Source organism: Amblyomma mixtum, chromosome 4, assembly GCF_055824585.1.
Source record: "Amblyomma mixtum isolate Tamu chromosome 4, ASM5582458v1, whole genome shotgun sequence".
NCBI classification, from domain to species: Eukaryota; Metazoa; Arthropoda; class Arachnida; order Ixodida; family Ixodidae; genus Amblyomma; species Amblyomma mixtum.
The window spans coordinates 92,110,734-92,129,469 of NC_143015.1; the positions used below are offsets into that span (position 1 = coordinate 92,110,734).

Here is an 18,736-nt window from a genome sequence, read left to right on the forward strand (position 1 = left end):
ACAACCCATAGGTCTTCGGACCGATAATGCTCAAAAAGGCGTGTACCTTGTCGCCGTCGGGTACTCCGTTGACAATCAAGAACGACGTAAGCCGCTCTTCGTACGAAGCCCAATCGCTGGCGGACTCGTCGAAGGGTTCCAGTTGGCCCAGTCGCCCAGCGTAGTGCGTCACTGCTGCCTCGGCCCCAATCATGACGACAGTCACCGGCTCCGCACACTGCAAAAACGGTAGTCTTCTTCACGGAGTGAAATTCGGAAACAGTTGCCTTCCAAAACTGAAGAACGCCGTCTTCTATTCCATCCTCGTCGCCAGTTGTTGTGATGCGTGGTTCATGAGACGCGCGCGTTCATGAGCGCGCGTTCATGCGAAGGAGCAGACAAGTTTCCAGGGGACGAACGCTGCGTTTATTCCCGCATGTTCGTCGGTGCGTGGCTGGCCGATAATAACCCACCCGTAGGTTGCGGCGCAGGCCTTTTATTAGGTTATTGGCGCGCATGCGCATTAGCGACGGCGGCGGCGATAGCCGGACACCACAATAACCGTAAGCCTCTCGAAGCTAATATTTAAATATGTGCCAAGAAGCCTTCGACAACGATTGTACTCATGGGCCACCTTGAAGGCATTAAAAAAACTTCAAGGAAAAGTTACTGCTTCAAGTTTGTGGTTTGTGGGGGTTTAGCGTCCCAAAGCGACTCAGGCTATGAGAGACACCGTAGTAAAGGGCTCCTGAAATTTAGACCACCTGGGGTTCTTTAACGTGCACTGACACCGCACAGCACATGGTCCTCGAACAGCTTTAAGTAAACCATAGACTAGTTAGCAATATATTCCGGCACCAGTGCTGCCAAACACACCCGGGCAACTTACCAGTCTCATCAAGATCAGGATGTGTTCTTTTATTTGTTTGCGTTCATCTGTTTAAGTGCAGCAGTTTACGTACAACCACGGAACTAAACATAAAGTGAAGAAACAACGGTGCCGAATCCTGGAAAACAAAAGTGAAACCTCTTGAGAAGACACTACTCATAACGGTTTACTCCTTAAAAAACGAGATTGACGACATACTATAGAACTCATGAGTAATTTGTTTTCCATTATTGCGCTACAGAGTAAAGTATCATTACCCATGTCAAGTCATGAATTCCCCAAGGATTTGCTGAACATAAGGAATTTTTCAGCTCTCGTAGATATTGAGGGCGCGTTTGCAATACAATGGCACACAGCACATAACTCGTCTGAAACCTGGAAAATTTTATGCGGCGATAGGGCGGTGGTAGATTTTTGTACTCGAGTACAATTGTACCCGGGTACTCGGGTACAATGCAAAGTATTAAATTTTGTGTAGTTTTTTTGGCAGTCATGTTTCATGGTAGAGCGTGCACAGTACCAAAACCTCACTGGAGACATTATAATGTCATCATCCGTTCGACAGCTGCTTTGCCATTACGATTCGACTCTGAACGAATATCTCTTGCGGCAGCACTTCACCCTTGCGCCTCATGCCTCTTAAGAGTTCAAGTAGAGAAGTGTATCATACACTTTATGAACATAGCAAAATTAACTCTCCTTCTACGTATTTTTATTTCACTCCCTTAATGTCTTGAGCCCCTCCTTTGCAAAGTTAGGCAAGAAACGCCGTACCTAGTTAAAATCCCTGCATTTTTTTCCCTCCGCACCGATTAGCCAAGCTATGGCTTCTAAGGAGCCGAATTCGAACCAATGCGAATTGCGGAATTTCTAGAGGTGTTCTGAATGCAAATTCATTGCACAAAAATGAAAATTAGGTCCAAGTTTCACGAATTCTTACCACATGGATTGCCGTAATCATTAACCACAACAATGCCTCATTACAACATGGACATTACAAACAGCAATCCCAAAAGCAAGTGAATTTTAGTCCCTAGACAAATTAATATCAAAGACGCAGTTCATGGAAGCCATCAGCCAAATTTACCTCTGTGAAACACTGTTGTCATGAGTAGAATTCTCTGTTCTACGCACATACCGACAGATGTCCTTTTTCACTAAAGCACTATTTAAAGAGTCCGGCTTTCGTTGTGCAGTGCGGAAAAATTTTACTCATTACAGACACAACTCTTCTATTCCAAGTGACTTTGAGTTGAGGAACTAAATTTGTCATACCAGACGCCAGATTATTATTTTCTTGCACTTATCGTCAATGCCCTCATCACTGTCGGAATGATGTTCGTCATTGTGAAGAAATTTAGCTCGCCAGCAATACTTTTTTTGGAATTACTAGCATCGTTTTCACATCCGTGCAACATTTTGGTGTTTTGATTTCCAGCACAGTGTCCTCAACAATTAATTCTCAAGCGACAATTTTATACGTGGATGTCATCGCTCACTGGTACAGTAAGGCTGACGAGCATGTGCTGTTGATTACCCGCTGCACAGCTGAGTGCAATTCTTCGCGTGTTTCATCACCGTCTAAATAATACGAACCTTAGCAAACTGTACACGCGCAGTGAGAGTACATAGATTTAGAAAATCTTGAACCTTGCGGTTCTGAGAACACAGTATGAAGGCACAATTTTAAACACTGGTGAACATGCAAACAGTGCTTCAAATGACAATCAATATTTTCTGAAGCCATAAAACGGTGCTTAATTTCGCCTTGTTTGTGAGCTCAATCTAATATATCTATGACAGTAATTAAGAGCTCACAATACGAGTCATGAACTCTTAGTTTAATGCTAACACTTCCGTACCCTAGTGGTATGTTTGTAGGATCTGTATCGATTTTGTTGTTTGAAGCCATGTCTTTTGAATGTTCAGGCAATTATTGTCACAAATTTCCCTGCAACCTATATTATTGCTACCTACAGCTAACATTACATCGATGTGCAATAGGGCTCAGACACAGGAGTATTTTACTATTCCTATCACAAGCCTTGGGTATAAAAGATACCCAAGGCCTCCTGTCTACTTCTGGAAGCATCTTATAAGCTCTGCGATTGAAAATAAAATTTTCCCTGTTAAAATCAATAACTCACTAGTGACTTCCTCCATATGATACGTCTCTTCCCGAGATATGCTCGAAGAATGTTCTTTCGTGAAGTCCCCATCCAAAGACGCCCTCTGCAATGGAAAGAATTTCCGCCATTTAAGAAACAAGAATTGTCCCCGAAGAAAGGGACTAATAAGAAGTAAAACTGAAATTCGATATAGGGCGGATAATCGAAGAATGGCAGCTTGAAAAAACACCGGTGCTGTTGTTGTAGCCCAGGGACGCATTAAATAAGTGAAAGCTCCACAAGCCGTGACAGGGTATCGTTGCTAGAGTGAGACCTCAAAGTCGGGAGCCGTCTTTTTTCCCGAGAAGCCACGCATGTAGATAAGCCCGTGGGTGTCATATAATATGAACTAATTCGTTTTGCGGCCTTCTCTATAAATACGTCATTACAGGTACAAACCTGCACTGTGTTCTACATGTGACGCAAGTAAGAACGCTGCCATTTCCCGCTCTTTAACTCCATCGGAACAATACAGTGCGATGTGAACCGCACTTTTGCCGCTAGCGTGCACGTACCGTGTTCTCAATCGAAATTTGTGTAATCAAAAAAATTCATGTTGAAGCAATAAGCAGTGAAGTCGAGCAAAAAGTTGCGATGATCTTTTCTCAGCTAGTGTGAAAGGGCTACTTACGCGTCGGGTAATTTGCGCCCCAGTCCATCACTTGTCGAAGAGTTGCCGCCTGGGTCTTTTGCGAAGCGTTCCTTGAGCGCAGAGCGACTATAAGCGCTTGTACCAAAAGCATTCAAAATTTCATAGCCGTAAACTACATGCAAAACTTAATTTTTACCGACAGTAGCTGAGGACTTACGTAAACGACCAGGTTATCTTCATAGCAGTAATATATTCCACTTGAATACCATCTAATTATCGTACTGAAACACGACAAATGCAACGAATGTTTCTGTCAAAAATCATCATTTCGAGAAGGCAGGTAAACTTGTGCATGTCTAAATATTAAAACACTTCGGTCCCTTTCGATGGCAGTGAACCCGTAAGTCTAATTATTGAATCTTATAAGCACGTGACAGTGTTAAAAGGTTGCATAGGAAGGGTTTGCAAATTTTAGCTCATTCTAGCTGACTAAATATGTTGCCCTTCAACCGCGGTGCACTTTTTAGCCTTATAAAGGTAATATATTACAGGGCAAATCAAAGAGGGACGCACAGGCAGACTACTGGCCGAGCAGAAGCCTTCCTATCTGTTCTCTGTGTGTGCGTAGTTCTTTCATTTGCACAGTAAACCTTTACCTCTACAAATATAAGACAACTAGCCCTGGAACTTGTTTTATTCAAATATATCTTTTCAGTCTTTCTTTCGCCACAGGCCACAAGAACACTTCTGAGCATTGTTATCTGGAGCACAAAGCAAAAATTAACTTATGTGACCTACCTCACGACCGGTCGTTGCGCTGTAGATCCGTTAGAGTGTTTTGTTCTTCACAATATTTCATATTTGTATAGACTTCTCCTTGCGGCTTCAGTAGAGCGCGCTGAACGGCTAGTCATCAGACCGTACTGAGCTAGTAAATTACCCAGGTTGAATCAAAACTGTTCTTCGCCAAGAGTGTTACATAGTGAATTAAAGAAAAAAATCAACCAGTAAACTGTGGTGCTTCTGCACACTTTTCGGCCCACTTTTCGAGACAGACATTCGCGAATAAGTGTGGCTCGTAAACTCAAACATTTGCTTCATTACCATGTAATATGCCTATTTGCATGAAATATGCCTATTTGCATATTTGCATGAAATATGCCTATTTGCAAGGCATCCTTTACGCTGGCTCTACTCACGCAAAAAATTTTATTTGCACAGCAGTTAAGAGATAGTGTCAACATAGTATGATCACATGACCAAAGTTGAAGTGGCCAATACTTTCGCGCTGTGTATCTTCTTTGGAAGATATTACAATGTGGACAGCAAGGCATCCTTTACGCTGGCTCTACTCACGCAAAAAATTTTATTTGCACAGCAGTTAAGAGATAGTGTCAACATAGGATACCAGTGCACAGGAGGTCAGGGGCACTTTTTATGTAAGGGGCCATATATGCACAACACTTGAAAGGGTCACAGCCGCCTTTGACGTCACTGGCATTGGCCACAGTTTATAGGCTCTACGAATATCTGTCGCTCATCCTATTGCGCAGTTCACTTCAGTTTTCAAAACGGGTGTTTACTCATGAAAGTAAAACTGATCACCCCTCGAAAAGCATCGTCAGAATTGCAGAAGGAAAACAACCACATGCGCCGGTGGGATCCGAACCCACGACCTTCGAATTTCGCGTCCGGTTCTCTTCCAACTGAGCTATGGCGACGGCTCATTTGGTGTCTGCGTTAAAAGAGCACTGGACGCGCAATGTTGAGGTTGTGGGCTCAGATCCCACCGGCAGCATGGGGCTGTTTCTCTCCTGGTTTGCAATCAGTTATCTTTAAGAATAGTTACCCATTAAGATTGCATTAACGAACAACAGAAATTTAAAACAAAAATACATCCCCTATATTCCTTCTTTTCCGCCACGTATGTCATAACGAGCCCCTCTTTTCCCTTTCTTTCTCTGCTCAGAATGGCAGGTGAGGCAACAACGTAATGGCTGTACCTGATGTTATATTACGAAAACACTAGTAACATTTTCGTATTCATTGTTACGCTTGAGAAGTATCAAAGCCGACCTTGAAAATATAACTCGTGAGCAGCGCGACGTTCCTCACGTCTGGAACCCTACACTCTAAATATTAATACGCCGATAGATAGTTTTCACGTGATGTCACAGGCGCCACCTTTGGTTACTATGGCTAGCTTCCACAGTGTGCGCGGGAACCGATGGATCATGGGCCGGTTAACAAAACGCCGAGGCTTGCGCTGCGCTTTCGGGACCCAGAGATGGCGGCCGCTATGACGTCAGTGAAAACTATGTACATGGGACTAAAAAAGGACTAAGCTATCTTCTAGCACACTCCTCTTTACCAAAGGGAAAGCACTAGAGGACAGCTTACTCCCTTTTAACTCCCTTCTGTTTTAGAGTGTATCTATTGGCCATGGCTCAGAAGTACCAGCCTCAGCAGTACGGATAGATACAGTTGACGAAATAGGGGCAGCGTGGCAATTTTACAGAGCGAAACAATTTCGGTTGAGTCCTGAAATTAGAGCACAATACTTCTTCTGGCGTCGCGATGTCCTCATCATTCGGTCTGCATATGCCATTCTCTTTTCTAGCCGTGTTTTTAGGTTTAACAATGACAGTTTACAGCACACTGGTCGTATACATGGGCTCCGTAACTAGGGTAAGTAGCAAACTTTTTTTAAGCATTTTTCTTTTGTCACCTGCACACTAATACGTTACCTGTTTTCGCTCAGAAATACAATGAAAGAAAAGTAGTGACGTTATTGTAAACTGCCCAAAGATGTACACGCAACACTGTGGTTAGTTCACCGTCTGTGGGTATATGGCAGTTAGCATGCCCTCTAGAATTTCCGGCATCTTCAGTACATAAAGTTAATGCTGCTTTTAAACAGGCTCATTAATGCAGCTAATATAATACAAAATATGTGAAACTAATTTTTAAACACAGCAGCCACATATACCAAACAAGGCAGCTGCTACAATATTCCCACCCCGCCACGGTGGCTGAGTGGTTAAGAACGCTCGGCTGCTGAGCCGGAGTACCATGTGCATGTGCAGGTTAAAGGTAGCCAGCTGGTCGAGGTTAACCCGGAGCCCTCCACTGCGGTACTTCTTGCTCTCTTCCTTTCTTTCACTCCCACCTTTCTGCCTTCCCTTACGGCGTGGTTGAAGTGTCCACCGAGATATGCAAGACACTTGCTGCGTCATTTCTTCTCCTCAGGAACCAATTTTTCAAATTTTGCACCGAGAATTTCCTTCCAACAAAATCATGTCCAACTTCTCGAACAAAATTTTGAAAATTGAAAAATTGTAAGACACCCTTATAGAAACGTTAAAGGTAATTGTCCATTATCCTGATAAGTAGCAAAATCTTGCTTTTAAAGTGTTTCCATCTATCGCATAGAACAGTTAAGACTGCCATAAAAACTAATGGGGAAAGTTTTTGACAACAGCAAAAACGTTAAGACAACAGAAATACAAGAAAGCAGTCAGGTTATCTGCGGATATCCTAATTTTTATAGTGAAATCTTGTATTATGTGAAAAAATTGCGTTCATAAACGGTTTCCGCCCTCAATAACGCTTTCGTCCAGAATTATTGGGTATGTGGGCTCTCTGTATGCTCCCTATTCATATAGCGCTTTATTTCACTGCTGTTCTTCCCACAGCGTTTTGCATCATTTCAAGATATTTAATTTTTCGATATAAGTACCTTAAAATTTTTGTGCCTGGCTACCCTGTCTGTAGGTCGCTACTTTATTATCGCAGTCGCCGCAGTAAATATCTACAGCGCAGGCTTTCTCGTAATGCATCTTTGCTTCTCACTTCACCAAGATGGCGTGTTAAGTTGGTTTTCCCATGCGTCTACATTTTCCGAAATGACCACTGTTATACAGGATAGGCGCAGCCTGCGTGCTGCGTTCCACCTTAAGTATAGCAAATATGTGCCGCTATACTGAGAAAACATGTAGTGTGAGCGGTGTTGCCCCACTGGCACCGAATCGGTTATTTGTTTTTTCTTTTTTGGGGGGGCGACACTAATGAATCGCTTTACTTCTGATATGTCCTTGTTACTACAACTAGTTTTCCTTTTGTTATCTTGCGGTATAATTAGGACAGCCCCTGAGCCAAGTCACGTGTTGCCGCGAAGACTCTCGCGGAGCTTTTCAACTTTCATTCCTTACCAGGCTGAAAAATTTACTTGGCACACCGAAGCTACAGGCTTTTTTTTTTTTTTGCTGCCTAAAGAAATGGTGTATCTATGTGTAAAGGCATCCACATGAGCTAAGATGGCGCTCCTTTACACCTAAGTCTACGACAAAGTGAATATTTTCTGCTTGTTTATTCTTTTCTGTTCTCTTTGTAGACTTTTATCCCCCATGAGGACATTTACATATTTTGCGTCGCTTAGCAAAATTAACAAAGTCTCTAAAGCTTCGTTGGGCCATTTCAGATATGCCTAATGGTATACTCTTCAATCACAGCACCGTACGTTGGTTTGTGCCTCTTGGCTGCGCTGTTTCCTTTCGTCCATTCCAAGGTATGTACGCAAATTCTCGACATTCTTTCACCTTTAAGACTACTGCAGTGTCAACAGGATCTATCTAGCTCGAAAGCGGTCGCGAAGTAGTTCGGTATATCAAAAATTTGATACATGCAATTGCAACTGATCTATTTATCCCTACTCTACAAGCAAGAATACATTACAACCACTCTAGTAACATGCTTCTTGGAGATACTTCCGCTAGCACGCCGCTCGATACACGTTGCTAGGAGAAGCCAGCTTCGTATCAAAACAGCAGTGGACTTTTATTTGAAACTGGCCATTGCCTATTATAACTCCTATCGGCAAAAGAGATTGGGCAAAGGGCAAAAGGCCGAGTGGTTTTTTTCGCCCCCCACAAGCTCCGAAAACGTTGCACAATAAATAATCCCGGTGCCGCTCGCGATATTGGGTGCAAGAACCGGCACGAGAACAAGTTCGTGAAATGTGCGGAATCGGTCGTGTACAGTCCACCGATTTCATGTGGCAAGAGAGATGTTGGACAAAGTTGTAGGTGTTTTAACGACCACTTCCGCGAACATTGCAGGAATGTGAGGGGAAAGTACGGAGGTTTCCTTGATTCCGACTGTAGGCAGAGCAAAGCCATTGATGATCCTAGTGACGACACCAGTTCTGTACCATGTTCCGGCCAAAGTGCAAATCCCTGTACGAACTTTTGCTGCGTGCCATTTTACAAATAATGTACCATTGTCACGAGACAAAGGTGCCAACGAATCCGCGAGACCATCGAGACAGAGTTAATAGATAGGTTTAGGAATCACTGTGTGCCCAAGCCGTCGATTGCTTTATCATCAAAGGAATTCAAATACTTGCGTCGCCATTGACTAGTTCACCGGCTGTGCCTGCGTGATGTCCGGTATCGATTCGCTATTATCACGCCAAACGAACACTTTGCTGCCTATGATAAGATGTCTAATCCTGCCATCATTACACTTGAAACCTAAAAATCGCTTATTTAAATTCAGAGTTCCCGCTACGTCTTAGGCCTTGAAGCGAGCGGAAACACCAGCGGCGGAGGGCCGCCGCTAGGCATTAATTTCTTAGATTGCCTTGAAACGATGACAGCAAAATGAAGAGGGAAATGAGCACAAGGGATCGAAGGCCACCTTTGAGTGCACCCCAAGTTCACCTTGTCCCACGGTTTCACCGCTCTAGCACTCCCAGCAGGTGCCAAGGCTGTGAAGCTGACCCGTCTTCTCGCGCGAAAAGTGACCGAAGAGGGTCGTTAGGAGAAGTACCAGTTGCAGGGGAACAGTGTGCGGTTCGACATATCGCACTACCAGCAAAATTGTGGTTGGAAAAAACGTTCGGCTTATTCCAAGTGACGATTAGGAGCAACTGTTCTCTCTCTGCGAAACCAAAGAGTGTGTTTCAATAATGCATTTCGGTTGAGATCTTGATTTCTGACTTTACCAAGACGGATATCCTGCACCTTCGCCAATCCAGACGGCTGCTCCGAAACGCTTATTCCAATAAGGCATTATTTTTCTGTGCAGACAAATGCACGGGCAGTGTCGCTTAAGCGTCGTTAAGATGAGGCGTAATCTTGCAGAACGCTTTATAAGAGGTAAATTTCCATCGGGTGGTTTTCCCTAAATATATCGGGCCAATTCACGCTGACGTATTTCATGTTGACTCGTTACTACTATCATCGGTAGTAACGAGTCAGTAACGGTAGTAGTAGCGGCAGTAAACCCAGAAACTCAGGCGCAATTCGTTTCTTAAGCAAAATTATTCACGAAAATCAAAGCTCGCTTGAGAGTTATATCTGCGCTTCATTGAGGATAAAAAGAAAGCAGTTTACGGCACTGTGTCCACAAAGACTTAGGTTTTTTGGAGCAGACAGAAGTGCTTTCGTCGACATTCATCGTGGGGCTTGCAAATAAGAGATGATAAAGGGGTAAAATAAAATAAAATAAATATGAATAAAAATCACAAATGTGCTTTCGTATGCAAAATTAGAAGCGAATTGAATGATTGACATAAAAGCAATCTCCCATTCGTGCAGGGTGCTGGTGTGGGGACGCTGATAACCATTGCGTACCAAATGTGGCACATTGCTGAAATAATCAAAACAGGAAGAAAGCCGCCCAGGATGCCCGTGTCCCTAGACTACTGCCCTGGCAACCTAAACACCGCTGTCTCACCTGTTAACACGACATTCGCGTCGCCAAGCACAAGGTAAGACATTGCTGGGAATTAGTCCCGAGGTACCTACAAGTCAGAGAAGAATAGCAACCTAAAATTATTTAAGGTACACAAAAGAGGATTCTGAGCTCCTCTTTTTACCCCGGGAACTCGATGTACACGCTGCAAGTGTTCTTAGAAGCCTTGAATTATTCTCCTGTGCGGCCCATTCTCCTGTTAAATCGAATTAGACACACCGGCTCCCACCTTTGTTTTTTTTTTTTGTTTTTTTACTGAGTTTCGGATGTAGGAGGAGTCAGCCAACACGTGCAATGCTTTCAGCCAGTCGAGTGGCGGCTTGCCGCTCTCCCATCGATGAAGTGATACGTAAACTAAAAATTCCATGCGTATTTTTGTTTGGTTTGGTTTGGTTTATGGGTTTATGGGGAACGTCCCAAAGCGACTCAGGCTATGAGGGACGCCGTAGTGGAGGGCTACGGAAATTTCGACCACCTGGGCTTCTTTAACGTGCACTGACATCGCACAGTACACGGGCCTCTGGAATTTCCCCTGCAAAGAAATTCAACCGCCGCGGCCGGGATCGAACCCGCGTCTTTCGGGTCAGCAGCCGAGCACCATAACCACTGAGCCACCGCGGCGGCGTATTTTTGTTTTCTTCAGTCTAATTTGCGACTATGTTGTCTGCGACTGAAGCTATTTATTCACGGCAGCCTAAAAACCAAATAAAATTAAATGCGGAGCTGCCGCGCGACTGGCTGTTTTTTTATACTTGTTCCGGCCACTTTCCAGAAGAGCTAAAAGACAACCATCCCCTCCTCGGCAACACTCCAGTACCTAATGACGTACCACCTGATAGCATAAGACCCGCCGCGGTGGCTCAGTGGTTACGGCACTCGGCTGCTGATCCGGCCGCGGCGGCCGAATTTCGTTGATCCGAATTTCCGGCCGAATTTTGGCGGCCGATGATCCCGGCCGCGGCGGCTGAATTTTGATGGAGGCGAAATTCTAGAGGCCCGTTTGCTGTGCGATGTCAGTGCACGTTAAAGAACCCCAGGTGGTCGAAATTTCCGGAGGCCTCCACTACGGAGTCCCTCACAGCCTGAGTTGCTTTGGGACGTTAAAACCCAACAAACCAAACCAAACCAAACCAATCAACGTTTAACGGGACTCTGTGGTATGGCAAGACATCGAAAGCTGTCGCCACTAATCTAAATGTTTTGCGTTCAGTCTAGCTTCGGAATGATACTTACGAATGTTTTCCGCTTTTCCTCGTTACGCAGGCTTCTTTATACTGGTAAAGCGCCTTCAGTGGAGATGTGGTGTGTCGTTGTTTTCTTTTGCATATATTTGTCATATTTAAACAGTCAAGTCGATTTTGTTCTTGTGAAGCGCATTTTGGTTGCCGCATTTTCAACCTGCCCCCGGCATACAAAATCAACTTTGCTCTGACTCCCTTAGTTCGCTAGGTGCCAGGTTGAGGTTATGAAACGCTGAAGCTTCTTTTCGCCTCATTTTTTGGTTTTCCTGGCTGAGTTTAACGTTTCCTGGTATTTCAGCGTAGCATCTTTGCATTGCCGTGTTTGTAGCTTGGGTATAGAGTATTCTTTTCTGGCAAACACGAAAGTAAAGAAGCGCTCTGGACTGTCAGCATCCAAACGAGAATTGAAAAGAGGAAAATACTGGACCGTTTCTGCACCAATTATAACTGAAGAGGCCAGCAGCATTTACTGCATATTTCTTCACCACAGCCCAAGTGTGAAAGCGGTCCTGAGGGAAGCATTCTTGTCCGAATACTCCCTTGAAAACCTAACTCACCTTGCTTATGTTACAACGAAAAATTTTATACGCCAAGTTCTTTCATTTTTTGCAGGTCTGAGTCGACATTCTTTTTATTTCGTCTGTCGCACCTTTGGAGCAGCTTCTTCTGCGTTTTTGCAACCATTGTGATCGCAGTGCTCATAAGTGCAATGACAGGTATGGCTTTTACTAGCGTGAATATAGTATGAGTTCTTCGTTTGCTCTAGAAACAATGTATACGCTTCAAATGATCCTTTGTGCCTAGGCTTTCGGCTTTCTCCTTACTGGAGCTGGATTACTAGGCAGCAGGACTGTGCATAACATTGTTTGAAGCGTCTTCAACTTCAATATCTTTGTTTTTCTGCAGTTATACGAAATTCGTTGATTTATCATTAGATATGTGGACAGGAGTACCAAGCGCTCTCTTCTTTATTCTTGAGTTTAATTTTTTCGAATGCGTTGGGAACTTCGTAAAAACTCTCAGCTGCAATTTTTACGCGAGACTTCTTGCAGTTTCTATGTTCGTTAGGATGCTCGTATTTAATTCACCAAAACAAGGACCTACAAAAACGAGATCGCTACCCATCAAATAAGTATGTGATGAAGTGTTGACACAATAAACTGGTTCTTCTAAAAAATTTCTGACTCGCTGAGCAGGTTACGTGTAGCGAATAGAAGAATGTCGTTAAGGCCTCTTTACAGAAATATCGCCACCTTCATTGTACTCGCGTGGAACATAGAGACATTTTACTTGTGTTACCGCATTTATTTAAATCTTTAGCGTCAACTGTTTCTCTCAGCAGCATCATCTACTCGTCGAAGGATGCCTTATTATTCAGTTAGCCGCATAAAGACGCAGGAAAGATTGTTCTGGTGAACAATCTCAGTTTATCCCTCGTTGCACATAAAAATGCTTTGGTGAGATTCACTGGTCACTGACCATGGTCAAACACAAATGACGTTTCGGGAGCGCTACTGCTCACTTGTTCACAATGAATCATTGTGATTGTGTAGATTCAGTGTATTCAGTGTATTGTGTAGATTGAGTGTGAATGTGTAGATCCATTGTGAACAAGGGAGCCGTAGCGCTCCCGAAACGTCATTTTTGTTTGATCATGAGCAGTGACCAGTGAATCTCATCAAGCCATGATTCCTGACCAGACGGTATGCAGTCGAACCCTCGGCTATAAAAATGTTTTTTTTAAAGCGCGTTAATGAAAAAATTTCTTGACATTAAACTTTGTGCATAATGGCAGTAATGATTGCTTTTATTCAGACGTATCTGATTCTGTTAAGAACCACCGCAGAGTTAAAGCGAATTGTGGCAAGTAATATCTAATAAGGTAATCAGGACGTGCAAACGTTCATTCTTCTTTGTTATAAAATGCTTGCAAAGTGCCGAAGGAAAAGCAGTCTAATAAGAAACATTCGCCGGTTGCACGATTCGCCAATGATGTACAAAGAGCCTAAACGCATGATCAGCTTTGTCCTCTGTTCCTACTTCTGTTTCAGCGGCATAGAGCTCAGATGCTCCTCTTTGTAGCTGCGTTGAAGTTTATAGCGGAGTTGCAGCTCATGTCACCTTGAGTTTATTGTTAAATTTAAATATGTAAGTAATTTCTTCAAATAGCTCCACCCGTCTTTCACATAGGCTTACTGAGTAGTTATATATAGTTTAAACATATTAATCTAAAAGAAATGAATTTAGTTCTTCGTTAACAGCTTTCCAGCAATTAAACACGTTAATTTTGAGAAGCATAAGCATAAGATTTAACAGCATTTCAATCAAATTTCGAGCTCGTTTCAGACATAGGCTTCACGTTTTTTTATCGGAAAAAGGTTACGTAACGCCCATTGATATTAGCCTGTGAACACATTGCGCCTTTTTTTTTCGTTCTTGCTGCTATAGGTGAAATAAAGAGCGGCAAACTCCAACGCGGGTTATGCAGCGATGTTCTTGTGCGATTGTGGCGGAAATCAAGGCCCGCACGTTGTAAGCGGAAACAAGAGGTGGGTTATCTTGCTGGGCTTTTCGGAGTCGTGCACTGTTTTCTGTTCTTTTTTTTTAGAATTCCCACAAAATGCAGCACAACGAAGACAATGAAAACCCACAAACGGAGGCTGAAACCCTCATCATGGCTGAAAAAAACAGCAGCGTTTGAAATGCACCATTGCTCAAAATCTAAATCGTCTCATTACCGATAACCACCGCCAGAAGAACACACTTCAGACACCATTTGCGAACATTACTACTAAAAATACAGGCTAAAATGCCTCTCAACTAACGCACATACATTGTATGAGTGCAAATGCATTCAACGGTAGCGCAGACCACTACCTGTCTTGGCTGGGCATCGTGCCAAATATTTATATTGCAAGGAGCCCCACGGCGTATGCGGTATGGTTTGTGCAGGATCAAAAGAAACGCGGGATATCAGTATTTGCTTCTCAGAGGTATATTACTGAAATTGTGCAACGCCCTAGTAAGAGGTACCGGTTAACTTCTGACCTTGCGAGCCTGTGTCACGTCCGGTAAAATCTCATTCCACTGGCATTTGAAGATTAACGTCTTTCCAAAGGTGTGGCTCCAAACATGGAATTCGCCAATGGTAGCCAACACCAGAAGTGGCTGACAGTTGTAGTAAAAGAAAAGATAGCAAAACTCGAGACCACACTCGCATGCCCTTTAAACGTGCTACCACGGCGATAAAAATGGTTCTCTCCGCCTGAAGTCGTGTTATGAAAAACACAATACGACATACTAGTGGCAATTTTAGCCATGGAAATCAGTAAACGTAACAAGGGGTTGAGAGATTTATTATCAGCAAAAAAAATAATTAAAATGCCTAAACATTTCGCAAAGCTCAAACCCCGCTGTTCGCGAAACGGATCATTAAGTGTAATATCATCAGATGTCCAACGAAAGCCTTAAGCAAACAGATAGATTTCCGCCTGCTCGACAAACAAAAAGATTACCGGCTCCACTATAGGATTCATTTCAATCTCGCTAACGAAAACTAGCCACCAACTTAGGAACTCAAGAAACGTCGAGGTACCAGAAGGCTGATTATTTCTGGGTTTTTTTTTTCTGTACGAAAGTAAAAATAGTTCTGTTTCTCTTAAGAAATAAATTTCCAAGAGGGGGCGCAGAGGAAAAAGCTGCATTCCAAGCATAACTTCTTTGGCACCACAGTTTAAAGCAAGCGCTATTACGCGAGCACACAAGAGCTGGGTGTGTGCACAATTCCACCAACGAAAAATACACCCGCAAACAACTTATATTGGTTTCAAGTCACACCTTATTTGATTGCTCGAAACCATGTTGCAAATACCTCAGATCTTTATTTGAAGTGTATCAAGGTGTTACATTCTTTCATTCAAGGACATTAAGCAGTACTGTTAGTAATATAATGGCTGGGTAAAATAATGTTAGAAAGCACTACAAAGTCATTTAGTGCTACTGAACAATCTCACTTGTGCCACGTGCTCAATAGTAAAACCTCAGTCACTAATGGTGCAGAAAGGTACTTCAGACAAAGGTGGATGTCAATGAGTAATTACTCCCTTATTACAAATCTACTCCACCTTGGGGGATTCCTATAAACATTTGACCAACACTATTCCCACTTCGAGTTATTGATCAATTCGCTCTCGCCCTACCATAAGCTTGCCGTCCCGGTTAGCTCAATTGGTAGAGCGACTTCTCTGGTGAAGCGGTGGTCTCGGGTTCGAACCCCGGACCAGGACGAATTTTTGTTTAACTGCGAAGTTTCTGAGAAAGCTGTATAGCTTTCCTTTGTAGCCGTGTGGCTGCGCTTGGGTGGATGTCAATGAGTAATTACTCCCTAATTAGAAAAGTACTTCGCCAGGCGAAAATAACCACATAAAAGTATGGATACCAAGCTGTTTTTGTAAAAACCTGTGCAGGCAAAACGCCCTCCTCACTTGCGTGCAGTCTCGTGCACTTCTTGTCCTCGCACATTCCACTCCCAAAAATAGTAGTGTGGCAAGAAAAAATCAAACCGAACGCATAAAATAAAAGAGACTGTCGGAAACAAGGGGTCCCTAGCATATGCTGGTGGTGCCAGGAAACGTGGTGAATGTATTCTTTCACATACAGATTGCCACAAGTGAAGACTGGCACTGAGAATAACGTCCTTGTTTTCACGTTGGGCTCCGCATAACTGGGCGCCTCTAAGCACCGTATGTGGGGAATGATGACTGCCACAGCTTGCTGTATAAATAAGCGCAACTGATTCGCAGAACCATATCATCGCATTCGCGACACACGTTGAGTGTTTGGGGCTCCACGCATGGGCGTTAAAGATGGGTTTGAATGCTAACTGATAACAGCTGAAAATAACGCGAAAATCTGTGTTCACGTGAAGCTGGGAGGCTAAGTGGAAATGCAGCACAGCTTGAGCTCACTGAATCTACTAGCCCAGCTCGAACTAAGCGGGAGCTTCATTTCAAGCCGCTTCCAAATGCATCTTTAAAACACCTAAGAATGCATCCCTCAACGACCAAGGTTAACTGGAAACGGGCGTAGGAGAAAAGAAGCCATTTCCCACGTAAAGCCCTTCAGAATGATTCGAGCGCTGGAATACGCCGTCTTCGGAATCCTTTTGTGAAGAAGTAAGCGCAAAAAACGGACGATGGACCGAAGCAACGACTCATAACAAATTCACGAGCTCTCGTGAATGTCTTATGTGTTCTTTCTTCGGTCCCTAGTCCATTTTTTGCGCTGACTTCTTCACAAAATGCATCAGCAACTAGCCCGGGAGCTTGCTCTTCGGAATCCTTACTGCTGCCAACTCCCTACTTATCCTGTACGACTCGCTCAGGAAGACCGCGCCCCCACCAAAGGGGGAGCGACCTCGGAAGCAGAATGTTGAGGGTTGTTGCCACAGGCGATTTCGTCGGTCACCTGACTCTACTCCTCAACGAGCCTTCTTGGGTTTCCAGCGCGCTTCTACGCATGCAGATGGCACGTCATATGGTGCGGCTGGAGGTCTTCGCCGCACTGGCCACATATACTCGTATGTTTGTTCCTCTCTTCTGCGACCTTCGAGTGGCGTCTACTAAAAGGTGCGTGCCGCAGAAAAGGGGCCTATCGTTTTTTTACAATGCTGTAGCGCTAAATGCGAAACAAAGTATTATTTCTGTATATTTTGAAATGCAAAGTCGCATGCTTCCCATTCCATCTTTTTCAGTGGCAGTCTATTCATTTCTAACGAATGTGCTGCTTTCTGTTTTACCTGTATCTTAGAAAGGCGTAGCCTGATTATTCCTAATCACTAAGCAGTATTAGTAATGACTTTATTTTGCCACAAATATTTTAATAGGAGGAATAAAATCACAAGCTCGAACAAGGCACTGCTGCTATTCAAGCTCTCGGAGGCAGGGGGGGGGGGGGGACCAACTTATCCCGCACGGATGAATTAAGTAACCTGTCTGTTAGCGAGGTCATTGTTAAAGAGTTGGTATAAGGCATTAAAGGTGCAGCTAAGAGGAATCTGAACTCGTCTTTTTGCCGCGGGAACTCAATCTACACGTCCCGAGCACACTTAGAAACTTCGATTTATTCTCCTGTGTGGCCGATTTCCGTAATTAAATCGAATTAACGTCCGGCTCCCGACTTTTCTTTTTTAATTCTCACCCGTACGGTGGGCGGAGTCGACCAATTCGTGGAGTGCCTTTCACCCAGTCCCGTGGCGGCTTGCCGTCTGCCATCGGCGGAGTAATACGTAGCAATCCGTAGAAGCAAATAGTCCGCGCGTATTTTTATTTCTGCGGGCTTATTTTGCGGCTATATTATCTGCGAATGAAACCATTTATTAACGTAAACCTAAAAAACAAAATAAAGCGAAAGCAAAGCCACCACGGAGCTGGCTGAAAGGCATTCTACGCGTTGGTCGACTCCGCCCACCGTACGAGGGAGAATTAAAAAAAGAAGGCGGGAGCCGGACGTTAATTCGATTTAATTAGGGAAACTGGACACACAGGGCAATAAATCGAAGTTTCTAAGAATGCTCGAAACGTGTAGATCGAGTTCCCGCGGCAAAAAGATCAGTTCAGATTCCTCTTCAGCGCACCTTTAAGGTACCTTACCATTTTCTCCTTCTCTACACCAACTAAAAGAAACTGAACGCCCAAAATGAACGCACGAGATGAAAACTGAGCAAACCATCTGAATGCTGATTTCATATCACGATAATCGAAAGAGTATATACGTTTCAGAATCCCACACGTGGGGAAAAGGCAAGCAACTGATGCTATCTTCCTTAGTTCTAATTTATCAGGGGTGTAAGTCCCAAACTGGCTTCTTTAATTCGAAGAGTATATCGACTTCTAAAGTGCATATAGAGTTAAGTATAGCTGCAGAGGCAGGAGCGTACTGCAGATGACTGAAGTGTTGCTGCGCCTTTCAACCAACCAGCCCAGCCTAGACGATCTAGGTATGCGGAAGTTATGTGGGAAAACGGAGTCCAGATACCTAAGATGATGCCGCGCTGAAAGCCTCTATACGACCTCCATGACTTTAAGGCTCCTCAACTGAAGCCAGCAACAGC

At 43.8% G+C, this 18,736-nt stretch overlaps 1 pseudogene; it reads left to right on the plus strand.

The window, feature by feature from the left end:
• Positions 1 to 14,326, plus strand: part of LOC149347422 (sodium-dependent multivitamin transporter-like) — a 46,689-nt pseudogene extending 32,363 nt beyond the window's left edge.
• Positions 14,327 to 18,736: the final 4,410 nt, after the last annotated feature.